The 19,111-nt window shown below is 38.4% G+C and overlaps 1 protein-coding gene across 1 annotated transcript in view; it reads left to right on the top strand.

Moving 5' to 3' along the window:
• Positions 1-19,111, top strand: part of TENM3 (teneurin transmembrane protein 3) — a 1,441,984-nt gene that overhangs the window by 535,313 nt on the left and 887,560 nt on the right. The window contains exon 6 of the mRNA XM_014945587.1: positions 6,209-6,374. The gene's annotated coding sequence lies outside the window, so the exon portion shown is untranslated. The remainder of the gene's footprint in view (positions 1-6,208; positions 6,375-19,111) is intronic.

Below are 19,111 nucleotides of genomic sequence, written 5' to 3'. Positions count from 1 at the left end.
GCAAAAATAGCAGAATATATCAAGGAAAAAAAAAACCACAGTCATGAACTTGCTTTAAGTTCACTCCGTATTAATATATTTTAAAGAGAGCAAATATAAAGAATATATTTGATGTATCTGTATATTTTCTTCTCCATAAGTTATTTTCCCATTTTGCTGTATTGTGAAGATGAGGATGAATAGCAGTGTAGAGGCTCAGCATGTGAGAACCTTTCGCAATTGATTTTTTTACCATTTAAAGAGCATTTCTATCAAAAGGGTAGATTTTGGCTTCCCTGTAAGATGCCTGCCTGAGTTAATTGGGCCTTGTACAGACAAACCCTGGAAAATTCTGTGGTTAGAATGGAGTGGACCCATTCTCAATCTCGTAGGTACAGCACAGCGGCTCTGTGCGCTTTGTTTTTCTTCACCCTTTTTGAAGGTTTTCTTTCCTGCCAGATTAGCAGCATTTTAAATATAAAAATAGTAATAATTAGTGGTTGGACTCGACGATCTTAGAGGTCCTTTCCAACCTAGATAATGCTATGATGCTAAATAATCCTATTATTAAACATTATTAAAAGCTGAAAATTATTTTTTAATAAAGTAGATTTTCTTGCCTCCTCCTTCTTCTGCCAAACGAAGCAGAGATTTATCTGTCAGGCTGCTCACTCTGCTTTTGTATCCAAAGATTTCTCGTCACTGAAGTGATACAGAGTGCCTTTGCTTGAACAGGATTGTTAGTTGTTGTCAAAGCTCTTTAAGGGTCTGACAGCCCTTAGCTTTCAGGAACAGCACAGAATGAGACTTAATAACGTAGAATACATGGATTTTAGCAAAATACGGAGCAAAGAAATTTAGCAGTGGGAGGAATCGGCACCACCAGGCTCCTACACAAGTGATAAGGAGTATTCATGAGAGAATGGCAATACAAAGAAAGCAGCAAATACATGAAGATATGATGGGAATTAGTTACTTTGACACAGGCTTATATTCTTCTGCCAAGTGTTATCAATTCCTTTCTTTGCTTTTGTGGCAAAAAAGGGATCAGACTTTCTGCACTCTATAATGTACACCTGATATGATGGTAAACTTGCCTAATGGATCCTCTAAAAAATCATCAGAAACTTTTACTTCATATCATTAATAGTTACTTTCAATGCTGTAATTTTATATAAAGACAGAACTGCTAGAAAATAAGTATTTTTTTTCCTTTTCTTCTCTAAACTTGTTTCTAAGGCCTTGGGTCTAATGGCTAGCTTAAGTGTATGGTGATTAAACTAGGGTCTCTTCTATCAGTTACCTGTTTCTCTTATGTCTCATTCAAAATACAGGGTAAGTGAAATTTTCGAGTACTTTAGATAATTTCTAGTATTTAATATTTTTGGGGAGAGGATCATATTGCCTGCATCCATGGGGGAGAGAAAAAACAAGCCAAAATAGTTCTTGAAACTTTTTTTTCCATTATTTTATGATTACTTCTTAGTATTTAATATTTTTGGGGAGAGGATCATATTGCCTGCATCCATGGGGGAGAGAAAAAACAATTGCCTGTTTTTCTTATATCTCATTCAAAATAAAGGGTAAGTGAAATTTTCGAGTATTATAGATAATTTCTGGTATTTAATATTTTTGGGGAGAGGATCATATTGCCTGCATGCATGGGAGAGAGAAAAAACAAGCCAAAATAGTTCTTGAAACTTTTTTCCATTATTTTGTGATTACTTCCTCATATAGAACAGTAAAATCAGTACTGATGTGAGGGATTGAACTTGTTTATAAGGTTAAGCTTATATTTTTAATTGAATCTGTACAGCTTGTCATTTGATAGTAAACTTTGCTAAGGAGTTCCACCCTCTGTCCCCCCATGGTTCTGTTTTAATATCTGCTTAAAATCTATCATATAAAGTTATGTTTCATTGTAATTACAGAATATATGGTCTAACAGTACAGTAAAAAAGCCATGAATCTGCATTAATCTAAGTAATCAAGACACATGAATAATAAGGAGGAGCATTCCAGTTTCTAAAATCTTTAAAATTCTGGTATGTTCTAACTTTGTACAGTATATGGAAAATTGTATCTTAGGAAATGGAAATTAAGTAATTTTGAAAAAGAGAGAGAGCAGCTGAAATACTCTGTCTCGCTTTTATACTTCTCATTGAACTCGTAACTTTGGTTTATATTCACTTACTCCCTCTTCTGCCACCTTCTGAAATAGCACTACCTCATATCAAATTATCAAGGCAACATCTGCCAACAGTTTTGTCTACAGAATATTGAACTAGTGGATCAAAGCTGTAACTTGGAGAGTTTTGCTTAGGTATCCTAATTTTCTACCCAAGTTAGATATTAGTTTTATGGCATGTAAGAGGTATGTATTTATAAGCAGCAAGTGTCTTTTGAAGGAATAAATTACTTACATTAACATCTTATGTGACAATGCTATAAAAAGAGCTGGTTTTTCCTCTTCTAAAAAAGTTGTCTGAGATCTTCTAGATATGTAAGAATGTACGATATAAGTGTATAACATCACTGTCATAGTATCACCACCTGAGTGGAAACAACCTTTGGATAATTTTGAATTTATCACGGCTCTTAAAAAAAAAAAAAACACTGTCATAGTATCACCACCTGAGTGGAAATAACCTTTGGATAATTTTGAATTTATCATGGCTCTTAAAAAAAAATTTTTCGCTTGGAGGGGAGAGGAGAATTAATATGAATTTATTCTGTTGTAGATGTGTTCCCAAATGCTGTAAAAATGACTTCAACTGCTGCTTCTTAGGAAAAAGAAATCAATAAAGGAAGTCAGACATAACAAATGAGAATTTCAGGCCCAGTGACAGTAGACAGAGACCTGGGTGCCTTATATCTACACACCTTTCAATCAAGTAATATGTGTACTGCAGTGGAATAAACTGAAGACACTCTGGCAGCCAAGTAGACTTTGATCACTTTTGTTCATAGATGTGACTCATATTTCAGTAGCCTCTTTTTTTCTACACTACTGATCTTCCCTAAACTTTACAGTGAGTGCTCAGTGAACTTAAAGAAACCTTTACTCATTCTGCAAACAGACATTAAATACTCATGCTGGGCCACACTGTTGTTTTTTCATAAAATATCAGATACTTTCTCCTTGTTACAGTTTTTTTTGTTCAATGTTCTTCACATTCTGCAGAGCAAATTATGGTGAAAGATGAGTTACTTCTTATAATCACAGTGCTTTCATTAATTCAGTGTTATAGCCAAAATGAAGTTTGAAAATACTGGTTTGCCTACATTTTTTGTATTTTATGGATTTTGTTGGTTGATGGTTTCTATTGGTTTCATGGCACATTAAGATATTGTACACAATTAAAAATGAAGATGATAAATACACTTTCATAAATCACCCTAGTATGTCTGAAGGGAATGTACACAATTAAAAATGAGGATGATAAATACACTTTCATAAATCACCCTTGTATGTCTGAAGGAAATCATAGAATGGTTAGAGTTGGAAGGGACCCTAAAGACCAAGACCACTCAGTTCCAACCCCCTGCCCTGGGCAGGGACACCTCCCACCAGACCAGGTTGCTCAAAGCCCCATCCAGCCTGGCCTTGAACCCCTCCAGGGATGGGGCAGCCACAGCTTCTCTGGGCAGCCTGGGCCAGGCTCTCACCACCCTCACAGCAAAGAATTTCTTCCTCATATCTCATCTAAATCTTCCCTCTTTCAGTTTAAAACGGTTCTCCCTCATCCTATGGCTCCCCTCCCTGCTCAAGAGTCCCTCCCCATCTCCCCTGGAGACCCTTTAGGGAGCAGAAGGGGCTCTAATACCTCCCCAGAGCCTTCTCTTCTCCAGGCTGAACACACTAACTCTTTCAGCCTGTCCTCGCAGCCAAGGTCTCCAGCCCTCGGAGCATTTGTGACCTTCACCTTTGTGGATCACCTTCATGGAATAGGCTTTTGTAAATAATTTCCTAAATTTCTGAAGGAAAGGCTAAGAAGAGTTGATTTTGTCCAGGCAAGGATACAGGGATACAGAAGGCATGAGGCATGGTAGGGACTGCCTCCTTCTTTAGGTCGCTTGTAATGGTAGATTGGATGCTGGATCTGAGATACTGTCATTATTTATTATGAATTTTGTCCAGATTAGAGCATAATGGGTGGGCTCTTTGCAGACTGCGAAAGCTATGACCTGATAGTGTAGTCAAAGCCTTTGTTTGCTCCTGCTACATCTGCTTTGACATTTTTGCTTTTCCAGTGGAGATAACTGGATCCTCTTTCTACCTCCCTCCCAGCCAGACGGACTGTTGACCCATGCAGAATACACACCGTGCTTCCCCCCAAAGGGTGAAGAGCTGTTATGTTCGCTGTGTTGTCTCAGGTCTCCCAGAGGCATCACAACTATCAGAAGCAGATAGCTACCCAGAAGTTGTGGGAGCACTGCTGCCCTGCTACACCTTTCTTTTTTTAACGCTACAAGCATCGTAAATAAGTTTCCTTAAAATGTCTCAATCTCTGGTCTCTCTCGGGAAAACCCCTAAAAAAAGTACATTTCATATGGTCATTTATAGCCAGAAGTACCAGTTTATAAGCACAGCATGGACAAAAACAGGTGAACTGAACGTTTTTACTTTCAGTAGAGATAGATGCTGAAAGTGTATTCAAAAATACTGGGTTTAGATTTTGAGCTCTCTGGGAAGTCACTTTAGAGGTGATTTTCTGAAACGCTGTCTTGTCTTCTGCTGCCTTTTAGTTAATGTTGTGTGATAATCCCTGGAATTCAAATTGAAAGAGATATCTTTTCATTACTTTCACATTCATTTGAAATTATTCATGATGTCAGCACTTGATCCTTTCTTGGCAATGTCAAAAATAGCTATTAGAAGTAATCATTACAATATCAATACAATAGTGCTCACATAAATCAGCATTCTGGGCATTGTGAGACTCAAAAAATTTTGCACGGTTGTGAATATTTAGAATGGTTTGGATAAATGAAAGAGGCTTGCCAAGAAAATACAAATTTTTCAATAAATATATTCTTTAATATTTTAGAGGATATATAAATAATGATTTTGCGAAACCAAGAACACTTTCTGCTTTGTTCATATTTTAATAACATACTCCTCTTTGCTGTTCCAGTAATTAAGTCTTACGCCATTCCAGAAAGCATAAATCCCACTGAGATGTTTAAGTTTGGAGCAACCTCTTGATGTACAAACAAAATAAATAAAAAAATAAAGACATGTAGCCAGGATCTTAACAAGCTGTTTTGCTTTTACCTTTGAAAGAAAATTGGATGGCAAAGCAATATGGCCTCCTGAAACTGTTCTAGCCTCGTTGTTAACTAGAACCTCCGTTTGAAATTCATTGCCTTCAATTACATTTTTTAAAGAATTTTAATTATGTGCCTGAAAAGAATAAAGATGCTCCGGGCTCCATTTGTTTATCGGGGAAGGCCTAAAAAAAATGAGGACAGAGCTTCCCAGCTCATGCAGGGGTTGCAGAGAGAGAGAGATGACTTTTAATTCGACAAGTTCAGAGAGATTTCTTAGTTTGACGCGCACAGCAGGGGGTCTTTGAGTGCCTGGCAATACTTCAGCATTCTGAGCTTTGAAAGTCTTTCCCTGCAGCAGAAATTGTATCAAAAGCCAATGATAATATTCCCTGCAAGGTAAAGGACCCTATTGAAGATTTCTAGAGCTGTTTATTTATTCATCACAGTTTTTTCTTTTAGGAACGTATCAGGCGTATAGGTAATAATTCGCACAGATGCTATGAAAATGAAATAAATAAATAGGAATCCCTCATTAAACCTTCACCTTTCCCTTAAGTTTTCCGCAGGCCACGTTCACCTATAAAATTTCCTGTCATTGCCTGCCATGTATTCTGCGTCCAATCTTCACTTCAAATCTCAGCTTTTCCTTATTTTTAAGGGAATTGTCATTTCTGTCTGCCTTCTACCACCAGCTGAGTACGTAAGATGTTTATGGCCATTTCCTTCCACTAAACCCTCAAAGTGATTGATTAATTTTACAGAAGGATATTCAATTTCTTAGGGGTCTGTTTAAATCTTATTTTTTAAAGTAGATTTGAGATAACTATTTCAAAGGGAAGATTAAAGCGTTATTTGTATTCCAGAGATCAGAGTTTTAATGTTTCGGCATTACTTTTCTTTGAAAAGTATACACATATGTTTTTCTTTCTGTTTTTGTTTTGTTTTGTTTCTGCAGCAGAGCTGGGACTGTGAGACTACGACAACCTTTCCCTTGTGTAATGTCAATGTCGGCTATCACTTTGGCAGAATCAGCCAGCTCAGTGAAGACAGAAAAACCCTCCTTCCCTCCTGTTTTTTCATCTGCTGGTGGCATTCAAAGTGACCTTCCCTTATAAATATTGGTGAGTGACCACATGGGGAAAGCAGTTCCTTGGTGTAAAGAAACTTTTTTCAAAAAGCTGTGTTGACCTAGGAGGTTTCTATTTTTTTTAAAGTTAAAAAAAAACCAAAAAACAACAAAACACATACGCAGGTGATTGGTTTTTTTTCTTTTTCATAATAATTGAGGTATTTAACAGCACTTGTTTCTCTAGGCCTATAAGGATTTATAGAACACTAGCAAGCACTGCCCATATAAAATCATCTTTCAAAATACTGTTTTGGAGAGAGAAACACTTCGTGACAGCAAACAAGAATCTCTCCCTTCTTCCTGTTACTTTCTGTTGGCTAAATGGTCTGGAGTGGTATAAATTTATCATAAGGCCCCAAATATGGTAAGACGAAACTTTCCCAAGTGTAGGAATTAAGGAAGATAGCTAGAGGCTGCGTTCTGAGGCCTTTCTGGTTTGGGGAGCGTGCTGAGGGTGAAATCACAGCACTGCAGAAATGTTGATACCCACAGGGCAGTCCAGGCATGATGTGGGAGCTGTAGTAGTTTCATAAGGCTGTCGAAATTACATAGTTCAGTACTGAGAAAGTTTTCGGGTCATTTGAGGTTATCTCAGCTGATTTATCTGCCTTGAGACATCCAGTCTGCCTAAAGAGATTTTTTTTCAGTGTGGAAAACAGATGTGTAGATAGTGAAATAGCCACCCCGTGGCTCAGGAATATGTAGTGTACCGTAACACAGAACATTGCTCGGACACAAAAAATATTTAACCTGGCTTGGAACAGTTTGGAAGCTGTCAATACGTGCAGGATCTAAGGTTGGAAATTATTTAAGGATTACACATATTTAATCTAAAGACGCTGCCATAAAGAGTCACTTAACCGGCTGCCATTCAGTATTAACCACATTATTGCAATTATCTCCTATTCAGACTACAGTCAGACAACTGTGATGTATCATTTATGACCATATGATAATTAATGTTTGATTATTTTTTTTTATTTTTCTTAACCGTATGTATACTTGAAGCATGTCAGTTTAAAGGACCAGAGAAGCTTCAAAAGAAATATTAATAGGAGCGTTATCATGGCACCGGCCTAACAAAATAATGCCTTTTCATCAAAGGAACACTTGCAGCAAAAGGAAAAGGGTGGTGTATTTAGTGTGTGTGTCTCTTGCTTAAAGAATGAGCAGTGGTGGCACTTAGAAGTTCCTCAGCTACGTGTTAGGATTGTTACTGATTTCCTTGGCTACTTGTAATCAGGGGACAGAGTGGAGAAGAGAAGAAAGAGGCCAAAATTTAGCAGAATTGCATAAATGGCTGTGCTCAATCAGTGTTCTTTCTCTCTTTCTGTATCAGCTATGTGATGGAGTCTTGCTAATTTGGGGGTTAGCATTTGGGTATACAGGTAAATCAGCATCAGGCTTGGTTTTGTCTGGGATCATTCTAATAACAATTTCAAAAAATGGAGGAATAAATAAATGTATTAGATGAATACATTCTCTACAGCTTTTCCTCTAGTAACCTTGTGACGGTCGTAACCACATTTAGTGCAGTGACGTGTGATGGTCAGGTTGGATACCATTTAAGCCATGAGGGGAGGGGGGAATGTCAAAACTTTTGAGAATGGCTGCCTTTAGCTGCGTTTCCATTCTAAAATCATTTGTCAACTCATTTTTGTGTCTTTAGAGGATGTTGCGTAGCTTTACAGTATGGAATACCTTGCCGTTTGATCATAATATATTTTGAGCATGTAGCTGCTCCCCTTTAAAATGATATGGAATACCTTGCCGTTTGATCATAATATGGTATTTTGAGCATGTAGCTGCTCTCCTTTAAAATGGATAGGACAGAACTACAGAGAGTCCAACAGTTGAAGACTCAGAATTCTTTTTTTTCCGTGCAAGATTCCAAGTATAGGCATACAGATCATAACTCACTATTTTTAAGTTATAATGACATTTTTGGTAATCTTGCAAGCTAGTATATTGATAATAGGTAAATGGATGATCATATGCTCTGTTGGGACCACAGCAACTGCTTTATCCTCACTCAGAGAGGACAGAAGTCGGGATAGGACCAGAAAGGATCAAATATAATTTTTACAGTTTCTCAGTTCATTTCTTGTAGCTCAAAAAATAGTGGCTTTTTTACTTTTGGCTACGTCCAGCATTTGAAAGAAGTGACAAAGCATGCCAATAATTTGTGATATTATGATCTCCTGTTTTAATTTCTCTTTGATACAACCATGTATACTTCACTGTGATCTGCCAGATGGTTCTAGGTTCAGTAATATGTCATTTCTATTGCATTTTGCACATATTTGATATTTTGCTCAAGTTCGACATTTTACAAAGAGTAAAGGGACTTAATTCCAGAAAATTGAGAGGAATAAATGGATAATAAATATATTAATATTTCCTCTATATATTAAGTAATCTTCTACTTTTGTGAAGAAAATGAGATTGAACACATTCTTGTTTTTAACCTATTGTGTCAGAGGGGGGATTAATCCACGTCTGATTATTTTACTTTATTTTTTTTTAAAGCCTCAACTATTTTTCAGGAGTGTGGTGAAAAATCCAGTGTAAGCTCTAACACAGAAAGCTTTAAAGGCAAGTTTACCCCTTTGAAGCCTGTAGATCTGAACTACATTCGAGGGCTTAATGAGGACACTTCCTTGCAGCTTGGTTCAAATATCGATTGATTGTGCACACTGCATTAACTTCCAGAAGTATAAACTATCATCAGTCTTAAAACAGTGTTGCTCTCCCCTAAGTAAAGGACTTCACTGTGAAAGAATATACATTTCTCTTTCTAAGTTTTGTCTTCATTTTTATTTAATTAGTTGTTTTGTGCCTAAACTTGTAGGAATCTGATGAAATTGGAATCATAACAGGCTTGTTTGCTAAATAAAAACCTCACACAAGCTGCCACCTAACAGAAACGCACAATGCTTCAGGAGCTAGAACTAATAAAGCCCAATTTCCTTCGGAAGGCTTGTTTTCTTTGTACTGTAAGATCGCCAATTTCAACTGCAACCCCAATTTCCATACTCCTCTTGTCTCCTATTACCCTCTTTGGCTGAGACAAAAGAGCTTTGCTTGCTCCGAGTCTCCAGGAATGCTGAGCAGCTCCTTTCAGAATGCCTGAATTCCACCCACATTCCTCTCCCTGGGGATACTCATTTGGATCTCCACCCTTGAATCTTGCAGGGTCTTAATTCTTTTTAAGACTTGCTCTTTTTTTCTGATTTGGTTAACACTTGACAATCACCCAGCTGAAAAATTACTAAGTGGAGAGACACTTGGATTTTAGCCTTAGGTAAGAAGAGAATGTACAGGCATTAAAAAAAGACCCAAGAGGTAACTGAGATCCTCATGCTGCTATGGGGAGAAAGAGGAGAAAGAGACAAGTCAGAAAAAATCCACAAATGTTTGGTTTTTTTTTTAATTAAAAAGCAAATTTCATGAACTCTTAATTCCTTATTTGAACTTGTCTGTCTTGTCTTAGACAGAGACATCTTTGTCAGAGCAGGAGTTGCAGCTACCTACAATAGAGTACCTGTGAAAATGTTTGCAGGGTTAAGGGTGCCCGTATTCATAGAATCATAGAATTGTTTTGGTTGGAAGAGACCTTTAAGATCATCAAGTCCAACCGTTAACACAGCACTGCCAAGTCCACCACTAAACCATGTCCCTCAGCACCACTTCTGCCCAGCTTTTAAATACTTCCAGGGTTGGTGACTCCACCACTTCCCTGGGCAGCCTGTTCTAATGCTTGACAACCCTCTCTATGAATTTTTTTTTCCTAATATCCATCCTAAACCTCCCCTGGTGTAACTTGAGGCTGTTTCCTTTTGTCCTATTGCCTGTTCCTTGGGAGAAGAGACCCCCCCCCCCCCGGCTACATCCTCCTTCCAGGGAGTTAGAGAGAGTGAGAAGGTCTCCCCTCAGCCTCCTTTTCTCCAGGCTGAACACCCCCAGCTCCCTCAGCCACTCCTCACAAGACTTGTGCTCCAGACCCCTCACCAGCTCCATTGCCCTTCTCTTGACTCCTCCAGCACAAGGTTTCATAGCTGAGCTGTAGCTGTAGTTCCCTGACCATTCATCCTGACCACAGAGAGAGTGGTAGGGCTGCCCAGGGAGGTGGTTGAGTCACCATCCCTGGCTGTGTTTAAGAACCGTTTAGGTGTGGTGTTGGGGGATATGGTGTAGGGGAGAACTTTAGAGTAGGGTGGATGGCTGGACTCAATGATCCCGAGGGTCTCTTCCAGCCTAGATGATTCTGTGATTCTGTGATCATTTTCAATTTCTGGCCCTTGCTCTATCAGTCTTTGTGGCCCTGGTCACAGGCAGAGGCTTTCCCATCCTGAGGATCAGGAGGGAAGCAAGGTTCTGAATGAGTTCTGTCTAAACACACCAGCTAGCCATCATTTTTACAGACATCTCCTGTGTTCATCCCCAATGTTGAGAATCTTTAGAAAATGTAAGGGAATAGCAGGATCAAAAAAACCACACCATTAGCCTCATAGTTAGTGTTGTCTCCACGGAGAAGAAAGCAGAGGCCCCAGTCTCGGTTTTAAGAAACATCTCCTGCATTTTTTACTGAATAGTCATTGGAAAAACACCTTTCAACTTAAGAGCTAGATTTCTTGTAACAAAGAAGATGTTGACTTAACAAAAGTTATTGAAAATTCACATAAAACAGAATTCATATTTTATTTGGTTTTACATGTTACAGATACAAGCCTTTGGAAGCAAATAGGCTTTTTTTTATTTAATTCAACCAATAGGGAAAAGAAAGATATCTTACATATCCTACATTATATTTTGCTTCGCATGAATCCAGTGGGATTTCAGGGACAGCATTTCTTCTTCAGTACTACATCTGTGTGTGTCAGGTACACAGCTTTTCTTTGTGTGTTTTTCTGATTGCTTTGCAAAAGTGTGATTAAAAGGCGTTCTGGAACCTTGGCTGTGTAAGACCTAAAGAAATTTAACATGCATTTTATGAAGGTGCACTGGCGATAGTCAGGTTTGCTCCTGTGACTCCTTGGCTTAAACAATGTTATCCTGATTTTGAATATTTGCTACTAAGCCATACCAAAACAGTGCATATATACAAATAGAATGTGATTAATCAGGTAAAAAGGAGAAATTTAAGGCCAAGGAGCTTTTTTTTTTAACCAGCTTGTTGCTTTGATTCCTGTAACTTCTGATTGACACAGCCATTGCGTTACTGTTAAAGAAACCAAAGTGAATAGAGCATCAGACTGCACTTAGGCTTTTGAATCGTCAGCGAGCTGTGACTGACTGACAGCACCCAGCAACCAAATTGAAGGTTTTCCAGCCAGCAAGATGTACATTAATTAGTTTATTGCACAGCTAAATATTCAAGCAGTCTAAAGCAGGTATAAGAGATTAAGACAGTTTAAAAGTCATGGACCTGTCGCAGCAGGTCCAGAGGAGGTCGGGTTTTAAACTGAAAGAGGGGAGATTTAGATTAGATATTAGGAAGAAATTCTTTGCTGTGATGGTGATGAGACACTGGCCCAGGTTGCCCAGAGAAAGCCATGGCTGCTCCATCCCTGGAGGGGTTCATGGTTGTCTTTGAGCAACCTGGTCTGGTGGGAGGTGTCACTGGCCAGGGCAGGAGGTGGGACTGGATTGTCTGGTGGGAGGTGTCACTGGCCAGGGCAGGAGGGTGGGACTGGATTATTGTTAAGTCCCTTCCAACCCAAACCATTCTATAATTCTAAGAATTAGATTCCTCTTTTAGTGTCCCACTTCAGCCACTTTGCAAAAGTGTGATTAAAAGGCATTCTGGAACCTTGGCTGTGTAAGACTTAAAGAAATTTAACTCTTCGGAGTTTTCATAGTCTACAGTTTTATTAATTTCTGTGTCTGTTACGGTATTCCTTACCACATTTTCCAGTCCCAGCTCAGGAACTGACTAGGATGTGCTAAGGCAACATTAGCTCTTGCAGACATAATGGGCTAAATCATAAGGAACTTCTTCACTTGTGTGTCCACAGCAATATATGCCAACAAATTACTTTTCCACTAATTTAAAGCATGAATAGCTCTTGCAGACATAATGGGCTAAATCATCAGGAACTTCTTCACCTGTGTGTCCACAGCAATACACGCCAACAGATTACTTCTCCCCTAATTTAAAGCATGAATTTTTAGCCTACCTGAAAATCTGATTTGCCTTCAAGTCAAATTCTCTATTCTGCTGGTGCTAGATTTCTCTTATCTCCACTATAGTCCAGTTTGTGTGTACATGTGTAGACTTTGTGGGCCAGTATAAAAGGCAAATTCAGACACACACGACAGGAACCAAATTCTGTCTTCAGGGCCACATGCATGATCCTATAGAATCCTGGCAGCGCGGTAGCTTTTCTGGCACAAAAGTTCATCGAGTGTATTATGCTAATTAAGGGACTAGACTTTTGTACTGGAGGATAATGTAGTTCTACGCCTTAGAAAAAAAAAGTAGAAAACGGATGTTTCCCTTTCAGTTCATTTTTAAATATATTCACATGCAAGGCACAGAATGCATTCATGCTAAAGGTATTTATTGTATTAGCAAAGAAAAGTCATGCTTCAGCTGCTGGGGTCTGATCTACTAATGAGAACCATGTATGGTTATAGATATTGTTTATGCCTTATTATTTTCCGGTCCCAATATTAGTAGTGATTTTTAACACATGATTGATTTCTATGCCAGCACGAAATTCTCTAGCTGAGTGTGCTTAGCCTTCAATTGAAAAAGACAACAATAGAAAAATACAACGGAGAAACGCAGGTCTTTAGGGCTAAATGAGCTATCAGTCTGGTTTAAAATTTTTTAAGTTGTATATACCCAATTTTAACATGATTTTAGGCACTAAGGGGTCTATGATTTATTTGTTTTCGATATGAAAATTCACCTAGCTTCTTGAAAAGTTTCAAAAATATTATCAAGCTGGGTTGTTTTAACTAATACAATACGTTAGTGCATGTTACATTGATAGCAAACTGCAGTCGGAATCCTGAAGCTGCCCTAATTCCTTAAAGACTTTCATGCAGGTAAAGTAATTTTCAAGTTGTGGATGGTTAGAAAGGCAAGGCCTTTGCTCTTGCTGTGTTAGGGCAGAACTCCACCAGGAGAATACTGAGGTCAAACTAGCTCCAGGCATTGATAAATGCAAAGTTACCGGGAGCTCAACACCAGGAGGATGTATTTTCCCATCCAAGCGGTTCTTTACTTTCTAACAAGAGAGAAACTGGATTCAAATGAATGCACATCTTTTTTCTAGGAAAAAAAAAAATGCAAAAAAACTATTCTTTCTCTGAAGAACTCTGTTTTATTTAAGTGACTGGTTCTTACGATCTCCTTTAAAAAAAAAAATTAGCCGTTAATATCCTGGGAAATATTTGTGTTAAAGGTCATATTAAACAAAAGTCAAATCTAGACTATCTGAGGAGTCTGCAGAAGATGTTTAATGCAAATTTTTTGTGAAAAAAAAAATGTGTGTCACTGCAGGTCATCTCTGAATATTCTTGTTGGGGTTTCTCTGTTGGATATGCAATCTCAGCTAAATGTTTTGAAGAGGAGGAATCAAATAAATTGCCCTATTTTGGGCCTTTCTCATCTGTATACAGTTGTGCAGCTCTAGTAGACCTGAAAATTGCCCAGAGACAAACTTTTAAAAAATAGAGTGCTTTTGAGGCAGAAAATTGCTTTTCTGCAGCATGGGCTAAGGGACAGGCTGTGACAGGAGGACAAGGAGTTGTCACTACGTAGTGGTATTGTAAAGCACATCTTACATAACAAAAAGGATCATTTGACTCTTTTTTTTTGTCTTTCATTTTAAACTACAAGAGATTTAATTGAAACAGCTGAGGGTGCGCCCTATGTGAAGAAAAAGCCATTATACTTTACAATTAAAACTGAAAGTTCTTCCCTTACCCCACCTGTAATAGCTATTCATTGCAGAGTGCATGTGGTTGTCAGTCTGTCCACCACTTCAGAAGCATTATTCTCAAAAGGGAGAGGAAAAAACCCAGGCTTATTGTACATGCATGTCAAATATTAGCGTGATTCTTGTAGTATAATAAGAAAAGAAAGTGGTTTGTGCTTTTGATTAGCCTCTTGATGCTTGAGACTGTTTTTGTATGGCTTAATTTTCCTTTTTATGGCAGTTTGTACATATAAAACAAAATGAGGAAAGGAGTGGAGGGGGAAAGAAATGTGCCATTTATATACTGAGGATATGAGGCCTCCTTTGGGCCCATTATACATTAATGGGTCAGCTGAGATTTATTAGGATATGTATATTAATCTTTATACACATTCACATACTATAATTGTTCCTTTGGTACTATAATGTGATTAGCTGTGAATTTGTGCAATATTAACAATAATATGGATTTCCATATTACGGAACAGTAATAACAAATGGTTATTAAAAATGCATGTAAAGTATGGGATGTGAAAGCACCTCCAAACTCTTAGTAATCCGATTATGTTCTGTTGTTTTTAAATACCAAAATGGTTAAGTCTTTACTGTAAAGTAGAATCTTGTATGAGAAAAGCAAAAATTTTATGTTCCACAGAATCGAATGAATGAGTCTAAAACTGCCTGAAAGATTAGTGTCTGTTTCTCGTAGAAAGCAAGGATGTGGATTTTTGTATTACTATTACCTGAAAATATAGGAAAAAAATGGAATATGGAAGGTAACAGTAATGTTCAATAGTAATGTTTTCCTGGTAGGATGTTCTTGTGAGTGGAGGGACTCTCTCGGGTCCCTGGTACTTCCCAGAGAGCCAGTTCAGCACTGGTACCTCCACACTTCCCAAATGGGCAGGAGCTTCCCTCCCCTGTCTGGAATGCAAAGATTTCCACCCATGGGGCAATCCTTGTGTGATACACAGAGATAGTACAGTCCAAATGTAGTAAGGAAGAACTGATACTTTTAATTTTGTGAGGTTAATTATTATTTGGTTTCTCAAATGGTTTAAATAGAGCAGTCGCTTTGATTTCAGATGGTTTGCAGGGGTATTAGCTACGTATGGCACAGGGTTTTCCAGCCTCCTCTCTCACCCTGCCTCTGCTTTGTGACCAGAAATGAGAGAAATCCCTGAACTTGGCTTTGAGATAAACAACGTTGAGACATTTTTATAGTCTTCTTATAGGATACATACTCCTTCCTCAAAAATGGAAAGCTTTTTTCTCAAGGTGTTTTCATAACATGGTGATGTTTGTTTAGTGGAAGTTGGTTTTCCCTCCCTTCATGACACCAGCGTGGGAGGGTGTCTTCTTGGACCCCTCTTTCTTGAATCATGAACTTCTATATTCACCTTGTGCATATTTGGGGGGGTAGAAGGAATTTCTTTATGATACCTTCTACCATTTGCCACACAGACTTAAGATTCAGCCTTTGGTGATTTCTAAAGCTCTTACCAGTATCACAGCTCCCACTCTTCATTCATCTGATCTGAGAAGGTTTTAAGATTTATTTACAGATCACAGACAGTAAAACCTAACCATAATGGAGGAAGACAATCACACATTTTTGGCTTCATCTTCTAGAAATGCCACTTTTCCAGCTTCAGCATTTTTTGGTCCTACAGGCCCCCGATCTCCTGATGGGATCTGCCCTTGATGTGCACAGGGGAAAATGCATTATTTTCTGTTAAGCATTTAGATGGTGTTGTTTACACTTTCTTTGTCCTGTTTTATTGTATCATTACACTGAATCCAGTCACCTGATAACCTCAAACCTGAGTAAGTTTTCATGGGCTGAAAAAGACTACTCAGACTTTGGCAGTTCTATTTTCCCATATTTCCATTTTCTGCTCCAATATTCAGAAATCTTACAAAGTAAACACTGCTAGTAGCTTCAGTGTAGAATTTGTAGCCGCTTTATTTTTTATACAAACTGTGGAAAAGGAGGACACCTACCTTATTCCTACTCATGATAATATGCAATTTAAGCAGAGGGGCTTTTGTCATGCATTTTACATGAGGATGATGAGCATCCCATTGTATTCAAATGCTTGTGGAATTGCTGTAAAATGACATCCAGCAGGTGGGCCAGTGTCATTTGTGGAAAGTCTCTCTGAGCCACAACTCGAGGTAGCAGTGTCTCTCATATGCATACGGGACCGCTGCAAGGCAGCCGCCCTTCACTTATCTATTGCATTTTATTTGGGGGCAAATGGATCCCTTATTTTCAATTCATGTTGGACCTGTCATTTGCTTCTGCTTATTAATTTGTGGCTGCAAAAGGGAAGAAGTGAAAGGCAAGCTTTAAAAGCACAGTTTAGTTTCAACACCAAGGCGGGGTAGTCCAAGGTCTCTGTTAACAAAGTGGATTCTCTCGTGTTGGCTCTTAAAAGTGCCTTCTCTGGTGGCTGACTGGGCTTGAAGGAGTTTTCCTTTCACTTTAGGGGTAACCTAACTAAACGTTTTTGCATTTTAGCTATGTCAGACTATTCTGATAGCCATTGTGAAGCCTTCTTCAATATTTTACAGTGCTTTCTCATCGTTTTAATGGTGTCTTTGGGAATATGTAGAGCCAGGCAATGTATCAATGTGGATACTTACATAGCATTATGGATTAAACTCTATTAATACAAATTAACCTCAACTTAAAGAATAAGATTGCATATAAAAATACATTGGAGAGATAGATTAAGAGCATTTTCAGCTGTTTACGTAACTGACATAATTAGTGTTGTAAAAACCCAACCATTTTGTGTAATGAAATTACATCAAATCTGCTTTATTTGATTTTGAACAATTTTTCATTATCTGTTCAATTTTGATTTTCAGTTATCTAATTTAGAGAAGACCATTTTATAATTGTGAACACATTGTTTTAAACAAAATTAAGTAGAAGGTTAAAACTCCTCATGTTGGAACATTGATTACCCACTCTCATTCCTGTCATGCTCTTCTCTTCAACTATGGAATCTTAAAACTCAGGTATCCTTTTAGAAAATATTTTCAGGAGCTATAAAAGGGTATTTTCGGCAAACTAAGGTACTTTTGCTGCTTCAACCTCATGAAAGCCCTTAGGTTGGATTCCCTTGTTTGCTATCTAGAAATATTTCATAATATTTATGCAATTATAAACCCAGACAAAATACCTCTGAAATCAAGCCATTTCTTCTTCCTGGAAACGAAAACACTGAGTGCTTTGTAAGCAGGACAAAATACCTCTGAAATCAAGCCATTTCTTTTTCCTGGAAAGGAAACACCGAGTGCTTTGCAAGCAGTGCAGGATGTATTGAGCTTAGATCTCCAGTGGAATCTCACTGCTTCATACTTACCCTTCTATAGCAATTTCAATTCACTTGCAAGGTCAGGAATGTTTTTTCTTGATTGATCTTTGATTTTGAAAAATGTGTTCATCCTAACTTCTATTATATTAAATAAGAATAATGGATAGTAATAATAATCGCACTGTCATATTTTGAAAGTACCTTCTTGTCTGCTGACAGATTTATCTCCCAGTGTTCCAATAGGCTTTTGTCTGTTAAATTTTCCTTTCTTATAGAAGTGACGTTTCTGAATTATCCAGAAAATTGTGTTTAGAAATCATCGATAAATGTTAGAGATGATACTTTAAACCAATGCAGGATGTATTGAGCTTAGATCTCCAGTGGAATCTCACTGCTTCATACTTACCCTTCTATAGCAATTTCAATTCACTTGCAAGGTCAGGAATGTTTTTTCTTGATTGATCTTTGATTTTGAAAAATGTGTTCATCCTAACTTCTATTATATTAAATAAGAATAATGGATAGTAATAATAATCGCACTGTCATATTTTGAAAGTACCTTCTTGTCTGCTGACAGATTTATCTCCCAGTGTTCCAATAGGCTTTTGTCTGTTAAATTTTCCTTTCTTATAGAAGTGACGTTTCTGAATTATCCAGAAAATTGTGTTTAGAAATCATCGATAAATGTTAGAGATGATACTTTAAACCAATTCTACTTCAAATGCAGTTCTCAGTCTTACAGTGGGGTTATTAAGCTGTGGCGTTCTTTTATAGAAGTAATTTTCAAGGTGGTAAGATACACATTGAGTACATTCTTCTTCAACATGTTCTCCAGACCTTCGCTGGTTATCTACAAGAGGCAAGAGTGATCTGTAAGGATTCATAGAATCAAAGAATCACAGAATAGTGTGGGTTGGAAGGGACCTTAAAGATCACCCAGTTCCAGCCCCCCTGCCCTGGGCAGGGACACCTCCCACCAGACCAGGTTGCTCAAAGCTCCATCCAACCTGGCCTTGGACACCTCCAGGGATGGGGCAGCCACAGCTTCTCTGGGCAACCTGGGCCAGGCTCTCACCACCCTCACGGTGAAGAATTTCTTCCTAATATCTCATCTATATCTCACCTTTTCCAGTTTAAAGCCACTATCCCTTGTCCTATGGCTCCCCTCACTGATCAAGAGTCCCTCCCCAGCTTTTCTGGAGACCCTTTAGGGAGCAGAAGGGGCTCTAAGGTCTCCCCAGAGCCTTCTCTTCTCCAGGCTGAACCTCCCCAACTCTCTCAGCCTGTCCTCACAGCAGAGTATCTCCAGTCCTCAGAGCATGTTTGTGGCCTCCTCTAGACCTGCTCCAACAGGTCCATATCCTCCTTGTCTGAGTTCAGAGCTGGATGCAGTACTCCAAGTGGAGGTCTCCTGAGCTTTATTCCAGGCTGCTGCAGCCCCCGAGGAAATGTCACCCAAGAATAGCAGG

Source organism: Calidris pugnax, unplaced genomic scaffold (assembly GCF_001431845.1).
Source record: "Calidris pugnax isolate Ruff unplaced genomic scaffold, ASM143184v1 scaffold58, whole genome shotgun sequence".
NCBI lineage: Eukaryota > Metazoa > Chordata > Aves > Charadriiformes > Scolopacidae > Calidris > Calidris pugnax.
This window is presented reverse-complemented; position numbering and strand designations above follow the sequence as displayed.